Here is a 12,205-nt window from a genome sequence, read left to right as displayed (position 1 = left end):
ATGGGCCCGGCCACGCCGCCCCGGGGTGCCGATGGGCCGGCCACGCCCCCCGGGGTGCCGATCGCTTCAGGCACCCCCGGGAGCGGCGGCATGGGCCCGGCCACTTGGCACCGCCATCTTGAACTTCTCAACGGTGGATATGCCACCCGGAGTCCCGCCCCCAGCCTCCTGCTGGCCCAATCGTGGGCATAGCGGAGGTGCGGTCAATTTGCATGTTTCTCTATTATAAGGTAAGATAGTTCCTCTAGATAATAGTGTTAGAGTTTGGATGGTCTTGTTCTTGTAGCTCATCCAATTTAAACTGAGTACTCTGCCCTATGCTTTTAAATTAAGAACCTTTGTGTTAGCAATAGCATCCTGAGATGGGAGAAGAATGTGGCACCTCAAATTATTTTTACATAATATAGTATTACTGTTTTCTTTTCAATGTCTTGTACTTTGGAATCCAGAATCAAAATTAGTGCTAAATCCAAGTTGACTACCCTCTTGAGCATCTAGATATCTAGATACCATTGTGCTATTTCTACTTAATGTTATAATCAACCAAAGGACACTTTTTTTTGCTTTCCAAGTTGCTTTTTTTTTTTTTTTTTTTAGAGTGTGTGTGTGTTGGGGGGTTACTAGTTTGACCAATGGCAGAATCTTGTCAGACCTGAAAACTGCATTGAGCAATAGACCCCTTCCCAGAGTGCAAGTAGAGAGATAATTCTTTATCTTCTCCAGTTTTGAGGAGCAGAGTAAGAGAGAGAGATGTACAGGTGAATACCCCAAATCCCTGCCTCAATGCTGTCATCAGACCAAAAATTCCAGTTTGTGCTCTTGGCTGAGTTCCTGGCTGGAGTGAGATTGGACACAATGGTTTCTGATATCCATTTCACACTTTATCTGCTGAATATAAATATCTCTGTATATGCAAAGATTCATTTAAATTATCCTACTCAACAATCTCTTTTTTTTTTTCTAAGAGCATTGGGCAAAATGGAGACAACTCACCTGCTAATCTCTTTATGAAGCAATTTCATAGCCGTGTTTAATACCTGGAGTGTTCATTGTTGCCTCTGACAACAGCTTCCCAGTTTCCTGCAGAGGTGACGGACTTGATAATGTACTATTTGACTTCCTTTCCTTCCCTGCCTTACTTACTCCTCTATCTTCTCTGGCTGTTTCCTAATAGCATCTCCCAAATAATCTACTTTTACTCAAATCCTTGTTTCGGAGTCTCTTTCTGTCTCACCAAAACAATACACTTCTCAAACCTGTTCATTTAGGTTAGAGAAATAAGGGCCCTTTTAAGACATCACCATTTCCTTTCCCGTGCTCAATATGCAACTCGTCACTAATATTTTCACATTGAGCTCTGCCTTGCCATAGTACACTAGTTTTGGTCTTCTTCCACTTATAGCTAGATTATTGCAGCAGAATTCTAGCCAGCATTTCTACTTCCGTATGCATGCCTTTCAGATAATCTTACACACCACTGCCTGACAAGTTTTACTAAATTTATATTGGTTCCATGGTCCTAACACTTAAAAAATTCAGGGGTTTCTACACTCAACTATTGTGATATTATCTGGATTAATGGCTTTCAATATCTACATGCCACTGATTCCCAATAATTATATTTCTGTATCAAAATATTCTCTTGAATTTCAGTCTTTTGGATACTACTGCCTACTTAGCATCTGTACAAATTCATAATGTCAAAGCTGAACCCCTGACCTTCCCCTATAAACCTGCTCCTGCAGCCTTCCACGCTTCAGCTGAAGGCAGCTCCATTCTCCTAGTTACTTAGACCTAAACCTTTGGAAATACCTTGAATCTTTTTGTTTTCTTTCTTACAGTCCACCCCCAATCCATTAGGAAATCTTTGTGTCTTATTCAGACAACCTTTCACCCATTCACAAGTAAGATTCTGGCATAAGCCAGTATCACCTTTGACCTGAATTCTTATGACTCCTGGTTGTTCTCTTTGCTTCTTGCACTGCCTTCTATCTATTCCTGGTACAGTAGACAGTGAGCTCCTTTAAAGCTGTTGAGTCAGATCATGACCTCTACTGAAGAAAGCCATACAATGGATGGCTCACTCAGAGTAAGCCAACACCTGTACAATCACCTATAAGGGCTGACTTGAAGACTTCCTCATGTCACTCTGACCCTCATCTTCATCTGCTTTCATCCTCTCTCACTTCACTACAGCCACATCAATTCATTAATGTATTCAGTCACTCAACAGATGTTTCTATGCATTTGATTCTGTGTCAGCCTGTTCTAGGCATTAGGGATACATATAAAACAGGATACATATGGTTCCTATACTCTTGAAACTTAGGTTCTGGTACCATTTAAGATGCTGTCGTTTTAAGGTGTAACCCTGATCGTACATTTCAGCCTTTTCTCCCAAGATCCTGTGTTTCAAACTTCAGTCTTCCAGGCAGAAACAAAGAATAAGACGCAAGCAAAGAAATGATAGAATCTATAGCTAGAAAATGAATTCTTAGAAAAATTCCATAACCTGGCAGCTTATCCTCATTGGTCAAACAATGTCTTTGGACCACCCTAACTGCAAGGGATGCTGGGAAATGAAAGTGTTTAGAAGAGTTTATTGCTGCCATGAAGAAAATCAGGTGTGTGGTCTTTTTGTTTGTTTTGTCAGTTAAGAAATAAAAGAGAATGGATGCCATGTAGATAAATAGTTTCTACCATGTCTGGTATGAAATGACCTGTGGTTTACACTGAGTATAGGTCCTGCCCACTTCTGAACATTTGAATCAGAAAAGCATTAGTGTACTCACTTGTTTTTAGATTACAATAAGGGCTATTTATTGCCATCAGCTCAGGAAATGACCCAGCATGGCCTTGTAAGACAGAATTAATTTGCAGTGACTCTAACTGAAAGTTGGCTGCCTTTTAACTTAATAACTTGAGAACTGTCAGTATCCTTTGAAGTTAATGGTAGTTATAAAGTGCAAATAAAAAATTCCTAAAGGAAATCAAAGTCGCTAAGACTAGTAAATGAATGCTGAATGCTTCATACCTAGAACTGTTTGTATGGGAGGAGGAAGTCGGATGTAAGAGAGCCGGGACAGTAGGATGCCGTTGTTATTTTGGCTTGTTTTGTTTTGGCTTTTGGGTTATAGAATGCCCAACAAGTTTGCCCCTGGGACATGAAAGTTAAAGCATTTAATGGGGTTTCTGGATGTTTGATAGAACCAAAGATCTTTTGTGTGAGCATTAGTGTAGGGCAGTGGTCGGCAAACTCATTAGTCAACAGAGCCAAATATCAACAGTACGATAGAAATTTCTTTTGAGAGCCAACTTTTTTAAACTTCTTCTAACGCCATTTCTTCAAAATAGACTCGCCCAGGCCGTGGTATTTTGTGGAAGAGCCACACTCAAGGGGCCAAAGAGCCGCATGTGGCTCGCGAGCCGCAGTTTGCCAACCACGGGTGTAGGGAATACTTAAAATGTGAGCATCACCCCCGATGTAAGTATATTAGCACAGCAGGACTTCACAAGGTAAATGAAGGCATAGTTGCTGGCTTCAGTCTTTCTGCGGAATAGGTGGATAGATCCCCATTTTAATTACCTTTTATTTTTTCTAATGAGTAAAGTAACTGGCTGAACCAAGCCTAAAAGATTTGTCAGCCCAGAAATAGCCGGCACTGTTTGTCCAAGTTATGTAAAGTAGCGAAGGGGTCATTTCAAGGAAGTATCAGGCAGCACATTATGTATGTGTGCAATGTAACCATTTCTAATTTCAGTCCCAGGTTATTAGTGGCGTGGAAGCGCCTAATGAGGCCGGAGAAACTTCCTCTCGTAGGAGCATCCCGCCTTTCATTGACAGTGATGCCACTCAAAGTTTGTTTCCGCAGGAAGCAGCACTTTTGATTTTTGTTTTCTTAGTGCTCATTTGTAGGTTTATTTTTTCTTATTTTGCTGATTGGAAGAGATACCAGAGTGACATCCCTGGGGACTACAGTTTCCTGTTGGTGGAAAATGAAGGCAGCAAGCAGGAGTTCTGCTCTTGCTTGCTAGATTTCTTGGTGATTTTAGGTATCCAGGGGCAGAAACTTAACCCTTTGCACTCGCTTGCTTTTTTCTCGACTCCTTTATTCTACTCGGGATTTAATTTTTTAAATACCCCAGATTTTACAAAGCGCGGCAGTAGAATAAAAAACTGGAGTTTCTTTTCATACAAACTTATTTATTTGGATTTTTTTAATATTTCAAATTATTGATACATTCAATACAATTCGACATACGAGCTGCTACCGATGCTAACCGTGTCAAGTCACACTCGACATCCAAGTGCTCAAGGTTAAAAACCTCCTGAAACCTCTGTTGAAATCACTCCTCCTTGCAAAGACACAGCAGTCAAGAAAAGTCAGTTAAGGTTGGTTAAGAGAAATTAAAAAATTATTTCTCTTTATGCCTTTCTCAAATGCAACCTTTTCAGAACCCCACTGTTTTCAATAACCCAGTTATATTAAAACTTGCCTGGTTATAAGAGAGATGTGCTTAGTAACAATGTGGATTTCAAAACTTTCCCCTTGGAGATTATGTTTACTAAGACCTGGGTGTTAAACCTTTACCAAGCATCTCAGATTGTTCTTGCCATCAGGCAAGTTGAAGAAGGCATCGCTCTTATAGGAATCGGCAGCAGGGTAGATCTGAGACTGGAAGCACTATGTGTAGTATTATCTTTTAAAGTCCCTCATTTCCTCATTGTGGAATACTGATTCCTGGGACAGGCTTATAAAGCATATAGTACCCAGAACAACATGGGCACTGGAGTAGACCATTTCTCTCTTCGTAAAGTGGAAGTATTGCCTTTTAAGAGGAAGGAAGAAACTTTCCTAACACCACAAACTGCAAGTACTTCAAGTCTCCTAAGAAGCCACTGATGGTTGGCAGATGATAAAGAAGTTTGTGCTTTGTTAGTAGGGAACAACAACAACTATTCATCTTGTTTTGAACATTCAGGCCATTCAGCGGAATTGGGGGTGTGGAGGGATACCTTTCCTAAGACAACTAGGTTTATTTTAGTAGAATATGTAGGTAAAGATACATGTGGGCTAAGCAGTTTGGGTATGTTTTTGGAAAGTACAGGAAGATAAAGTAGAGGCCTTCCCACCAAACAAAAAGATGTCGGAGCCTGAACACACTTTTAATGTAATGGCAGACAATATGCTGATGAGTGTCGTAGTAGTAATTTTCTGCCTGTTGTAACTGTCGTGGAAAATTGCCAGGATAGGACCATAAGGCATTTGATCCTTCTGGAGTAAGACCACGTACTAAAATTCAATCCAAGTCTATAACACATCATCTGCATACTGCACCCTGTCCTCACCACTCAAAGTCAAATCTCTCTTCTCCACCATTGAAAATGGTATGGTTTTATTAACCAATCACTCCCACAAACTCAATAAAAAAGAAAAAAAAGTGTATATGGACATGTATAGATGAAAAATGTTATATAAAAACATAAAAAAGTGAAAAATAAATTTTAATCCAAGTCCATAAGAGATTATGAGCCTATCTTAGAGTAGGTAGATGGATAGATTTAAAGTCTCTAACCCACTAAGGCTGTAACTAATAACTTTTGATACTTTGATATTATCCTGATTCTTTTAGTTAATCGCCCTGGATCATGTGGATTACAAGATTTTCCCTCACCACTGTAAAATTACTTGATAGTTTTATCGTCATCATCTTCTGTTACTTAACACATCCCCGAAGCTGTGGATGGGTGTCTCATAGTCACTATTGGAATATAGTTTCCAATTATTTCCTCATCCTGGAACTACCAAAAGATAACATTATTCCTTAAATTTTCAATTGCCTGTCAAGTGAATGATTTGTGAAGCAAACAAACACAAGGAAGAGACAGGCCAACATATCCCATAGTTCCTCCTACTCTAAAATTTCTCCATAGACATTTCTTGGCTTGATATATGTAGGAAAGGTTGAAAAAAATGTGCTATTATTTAGACATTACCAAAGTAGGTCTATTTTGAGTCAAACAGGGCTTAGACTCAAGTTGCAAATTATTCCAAAGTTTGTTGTTTACTAGATATTGCTTCATACTTAGACATTTTCTTAATGTATGTCAGTGAACAAATAAGACCACATTTTTTATTTGGGAATTGGATGGAACACATTCAGATTCCTATCTCTGCTAAAAATATGAATCAGAATAACCCCATCCTCAAGTTAAAAGTTTCTTTTGCTGCCTTTTATTTTGAAGACTTGCAGATTTTTGTTCAAATTATTTATTCCAGTTGATTTATAAAGATGCAAAAGGGCCATTATAAGGAATAATCCAATTGAGAGAAAGAGTCCTGGATATGGATATGTTTACATGGGCTATCTCAGCTGAATTTCCATTTGATTTAAGTTAATCTCTGTGTGAAAGGCTACAGAATGCAATATTATTTATCTACTTTTGCAAAAAGTTACAAATGTACTTCATCTCTAAGAGGAAGGAAATGGTCATATAAAGGAAAGATAACTTGGAGGCACTTATTAAGAAGTACACATTCCTAATTAGATCCTATCCCAGACCTACCAAATAAAAATATCCATGGGGGAATTTTTGAAAATTGTGTTTTTTTTAAAATAAATATTCCTGGTGATTGTCATAATTCTGCAAACTTTGGAAACACCACACTATTATATCTGCATTCTACTTCCAAAGAATTTGTAATAAGATGAGGAAATATTCACAATAAAATAGTCAATAACAAGAAATACTATATACATAGTATGATCAGAATGTAACACAAAGTAAATAAAAAGTGTCAGTGTAAAAGCTGGCTTCGGAGGTCCTCTTGTCATTTAGAAAAATGCTTGGAAGTGAATGGAGAAGTTCAGTGTCTGCTTTAGAGGAGGACCAGCATGAGACAAATTATAACCGAAAAGATTGCAGGAAAGTGGCAGGAATTTTTTGTTCCCTGGGTATCGCTTGGGGCAAGGACTGATATGTTAAAAGGAAAAGGAAGGGAGGCTGAACAAGAGATTAGAGACTAAAGAGGCACATGATTGATTAATCAATGAGGTGTTCCAGGTGGTGGGGATAACCTCGGTACATAGGACCAGGGATACCCGCTGTTAAAATGGAAGCGGTTATCTATACTGTGCTGCCCAAACTGTCATATCATTCCCTTGCCTGTCAGTAATCATGCTCTGTGAGGACTGAAAAGGCACAGCTACATTCCACAGACATACTGATGCAAAGCAGAGAGAAGAGAACATTTGACAAATCAGAATGAAGCAGGAATAGATGCAGATGTGTAACCAGTATAATGATTTCCCCAAACATGCCGAGTGACTCTGGAAATGTAGAAGATCTGAGTAGTACCAGGCAGTTGACATTTTGGCTACACACAAACCCCCTAAAAAACAAACGTCAGAAGGATTATCTCTGCATGTTGAGATTAAAAGTGATTTATATCTTCTTTTATTGCTTTCTTCCATGGAACATATATTACCTGTGTAACAAAGGGGGGAAAATGATTAAACTTTGGGGAGATAAAGGTAACTTTCAGATGTTCTCAATAAACTAGTTTAAAAGTTGATTTAAAAAAGAAGGCAAATCTAATACTCAATTTCAAATCCTATAGCCGCCAGAGCTATGCTACACTAGTTACCATTTTGAAAGACCTTTGTTGATTAGTCTTATCATAAATAAAGCCAAATCCCTGGGTTCTGGGAGGCTCATGGGACACACAAAATAGCTTACATTGAACTGTTGGATGATGCATGGATTCTACTGGTTCAGAGTGGGGAAAACATTTTAATGATTTTACATTCATCTGTACAATTCTTTTAGCTATCAATCATACAGGGAATTATGGCTTCTTTCCTTTCTTTTAAAGGTAACTTTTACCTATTTAAAGAATAATACTTACACAACCGTATTGTATCTAGTCCCCAAACGTGCAGTATCTACCATCAGATAAACTGAATTTGAAGGCTACCTCTCTCCCACACTCCTGGGTGACCTTGGGCAAATTACTTCCTGTCTCTGCAGCTGTGTTTACTTTTTAGGACTTTTGTGAAGATTACATGAATTAATGCATGTAAAGGGCTTAGCATAGTCTGTAGTCAGTTGTACAAAATGAATTAACCTATGATTGGTGTTTGTCCATAGAATCTTTCAGGCAAGAAAGAGAGAAAAATCATCTAAATTCTTGTATCCAAGACAAGAGGTACTGTCATTTTGGTACCTTTTCATCTTCCTTCTTTGTTTAAACAAAACTAGACTGTCATATACATATTATATTATAATCTGACTAGAGGCCCGATGCACAAAATTCGTGCGAGGGGCTCGGCCCTCACAGCCGTGGTGACTTGCCTCAGCCCTTGTAGCCCCGGCTACATCTGGACGGTCATTCGGCTGTCCGGTATAATTAGCATATTACACTTTTATTATTATAGACTAGAGGCCCAGTGCATGAAATTTGTGCACTCGGGGAGGGGGGCCCTCAGCCTGGCCTGTGCCCTCTTGTAGTCTGGGAGCTGCAGGAAGTGGGCCTAAGCCATCAGTCGGATATCCTTAGTGCTGCTGCAGAGGCGGGAGATGCTTCTAGATGAGCCCTGCTTCTGGCTGAGTGGTGCTCCCCCTGTGGGAGCGCACTGACCACCAGGGGGCAGCTCCGGCATTGAGCATCTGCTGCCTGGTGGTCAGTGTGAGTCATACCAACCGGTGTTCCGCTGTTTCGCCGATTTGCATATTACCCTTTTATTATATAGGAAGGATTGTTCAACTTTATGTAAACTAAATCATTTTTTCCCAAAAATATCATTTTCCATTTGTAACGAAGCATCATACTTTATTTAAATAATACATCATTGGACATACTAGCTGTTTTCAAATCATTGATACTTTAAGAAGTCTACACTGACTATCTTTATGTTAATATCTGTGCATATCCATGAAAATATCTGTGCATATCCATGATTATTACCTTAGAATTCATTTCTAGAATCGGAATTACCGAACTTATGAAACCAAATTAGATACTTTTAATATATGTTAAGTACATATTTATTCTTTATTGCCAATGTGCTTTCCAGGAAGTTTGTGCCAATTGCCACGTCTAACAGTATACAAAATACTCTTTAAACAATAGATACATTCTCTCTTTTTGAAAAAAAAAAAAAAGGCAATAGCTTTTCATTGCTTTTGTATACTATATTGAGATCGAAAAAATAGGCTCATTTTTTTCTCTTGTACATTACATGAATATTTGAATATGTTAAAGAACAATTCTTCAGTGGTCACATTCCCTGAGGTGACATTTGTTGAGCACTTGCTGAAGGCAGGCACATTGAGGTGACAAGTGTAAAGACACTGATGCTGAAGTGGGTGGTACCTAAGGGAAGCAGGGCCCAGTGGATTTTGCATGGCTCCTCTGGGGGCCATGGAGGTGCATATTAATCTGTAGAAGCCAAGGGACCCATCCCTCCCCTTGCAGGAGGGAACCAAAAGACAAGGAGCTTCATCGAGTCCCACCCAAAGGGAACTGACATTCTTTGAGCGATTTTTAAAGCAATAAAGAACTCCAGTTTCCCATATGAGGAACAATCACTGCTTTCATTTGTGGAGCATGCATGCTGTGACAGGGTCACGGCTGAGGTTTCGCTACTATCTGTCACTCGGAATGGGTATAACAAGTAGGTCTGCCAGTGAAGCGAATGGGCTTGCTTGCGTGGAGATGCTGGGCTTCCTCAGATCTGTTTCAAGCTCTCCCTCCCTCTTCATTTACACTCGGATTTCTCAACTTTTCTGCTTATTGCATTTGTGCATCTGCCTTATCTGCCTGTTACTTTTCCTTAAATTAATGTTTCCTGGTGAAGGTTTCTTTGAAAAGGAGACTGTATATCTCTGTTATAAATGTGAAATCAGTAATATTTAATACATATAAATAAAATAAGTTAAAATATGTACTCTCATATGTACCACGTAAAATCATCTTATCCTCCAAGCCCCATTGCCCGCCGTCTCCTGCCATTGGCCAGAATATGACATCTGGGGAAACATGACCCCAGACCTTGTTTGCTTCCCTAATGGAAACATGCATTCCGTGGGGACAACAGGATGAGACTGTGGGAGCTCGAGAGAACCTGGGACCTCTGTGCCTTTCTCCTGTCCATTTCTTAGTTCTCATTCTCTTCTGTGGGGCTCCCCGAAGGACCTGGGGGGTGAACTTTTATGTGGTGTGAAGGGTGTTGGTTATTGTCTGGGAGGGGGAAAGCGCTCCCAAGGTTTAGCTATGCTCAGAGAAGGTGCTCACCACGTCTTGTTTAATTGTATGGGAACTAGCAAAGGGCTGGAGACTCACAGCATTAAAACAGAGCCCCCAGCCCGGCCGGTGTGGCTCAGTGGTTGAGCATTGACCTATGAACCGGGAGGTCACGGTTCAATTCCCAGTCAGGGCATATACCCATTCTGAGTGACAGGTTGTGGGCTTGATCCCCAGTGTGAGGCATGCAGGAGGTAGCTGATCAATGATTCTCTCTCATCATTGATGCTTCTGTCTATCTCTCTCTCCCTCTCCCTTCTTCTCTGAAATCAATAAAAATATATTTATGTTCATTAGATTCTACATATGAATGAGATCATGTGATACTTTCTCTGACTGACCGTAGACACAGACAATAGGGTGGTGAAGGTTGGGGTTGCGGGGGGTCAAATAGAGGAAAAGGGGGACATATGTAATACTTTCAACAATAAAGATTAAAATAAATATGTAATTAAAAAATAAACCCAGAGCCCCCAGATTCCTTCCCTGTAATTCGAGGCTGCTTTCCCATCAGTAGACCCCAGAAGTGGTTGGTCAGCCCGGGTGACTTCCAGTTACCGACGCAGATGAAGGCTGTCTGGCCAGGCTTTGTCTGACAGCCTTTGCATAATCAAATGTAATGGCAATCTCAGTAGACGGTTAAGTCCATTGGGCATTCCCTCAGGTTTTATGATGGAGGGGAAAATGGGCACTTTGTTTCTCTGGACGTTCAAAAAAGAGAAGCCGCGCTGTGTCCGCCTCTGTTGGTTATTGTGGGACATGGCAGTTATCTGAAGAGAACCAGGCAGATTTAATCTGACAGTCACCGTCAGGGAGGAGTGCTACCAATCTAATTACCCAGTAATCTAGTCAGAAGGGGAGTAATTGTAGGCCTTTCTCAGGCACCTAATCACATTTCCTGTGCATTAGCAGCCACACATAGGGAGCTTTTAGGAAGAAGCTTCGAGGCCTGCCCAGGCTCTGTGAGCTCACAGCAGTGCCATCCCCACCCCCCCACCCCGACCCAAGTGGGTTCTTCAGGTTGTGTTTTTCTTTTCCCTCTTTCCTACTCCTCCCCTTCATGGCTAAAATGGTCTGAAGTCGGCTTCAAGTTCCACGTTAGACAAGCTGCTTGCATTCTTGGACCCTTTTGCTGATTTTCTCATCCAAGAAAATTTAAGGAATAACTCCTAATCTGGGGGTTGGGGGGCGGGGAGAAGAAAGATAAAAAAGTTATCTTTCTACATGGAGAGTGCTGTTTCTTATGAACTATTTTGTATGTCATTTACCTATTGACATGATTTTTGAGACAGGTTTTATAGAAAGAAAAAAGAAGGCAAGAGAAAAGAGACCATTAACAGGTACTTAGTCTTTCATTGCCTCTGAATGTCAAGATCTAGGCAATATTGATCATGCAGCATTTCTGTAATCACAATTTTAATAGGGAATGCAGTGATTGGAAAAAAGGCAAGGAGGGGGAAAAGCACCTCCAGAGAGTGGAACTTTGGCTGCCACGCTAATTACTACCCTGCCATGTTCTTGCTCTGAAAACCTGCATTTAGGATAATTCGTATTATTTCTGTAAATCAGAATGCTTTTCAAGTGCATTGGTTTCTGACACTCAAAAATTGAGGTGTCTCTGAAAAAGCATGATACTAGCACCAGATCTTTTTTTTTTTTTTTTTCCCCTTCTACGCCCATGCTGACTACATCTCTCCAACTTTTCAAAATCACTGCTTGGTCAGTGGAAATCAGAGTATTTGAATCTAATAAAGGGGAATTCCAGTCACTAATAGCTTTATAATGTAGTAATTTCCCCCCAAGTTATCCGTGATAAATGGGCTTCCCAAAGAGCCTCCAGCAATCATAACACAACACATTAGGTGGAACACTATAAAACAGAGGAAATGTGAGATGCG

At 40.2% G+C, this 12,205-nt stretch overlaps 1 protein-coding gene across 9 annotated transcripts in view; it reads left to right on the top strand.

Annotated features, from left to right (window-relative positions):
• RBMS3 (RNA binding motif single stranded interacting protein 3) overlaps positions 1-12,205 on the top strand; it is a gene marked incomplete at its 3' end in the record, with an annotated part of 632,486 nt that overhangs the window by 303,826 nt on the left and 316,455 nt on the right. The gene's annotated exons all lie outside the window — the stretch shown is intronic.

The sequence above is a fragment of the Cnephaeus nilssonii genome, assembly GCF_951640355.1.
Source record: "Cnephaeus nilssonii genome assembly, chromosome: 17".
Classification (NCBI taxonomy): domain Eukaryota; kingdom Metazoa; phylum Chordata; class Mammalia; order Chiroptera; family Vespertilionidae; genus Cnephaeus; species Cnephaeus nilssonii.
Note: the sequence above shows the minus strand (reverse complement) of the source record. Positions and strands in the feature narration are given on the sequence as shown.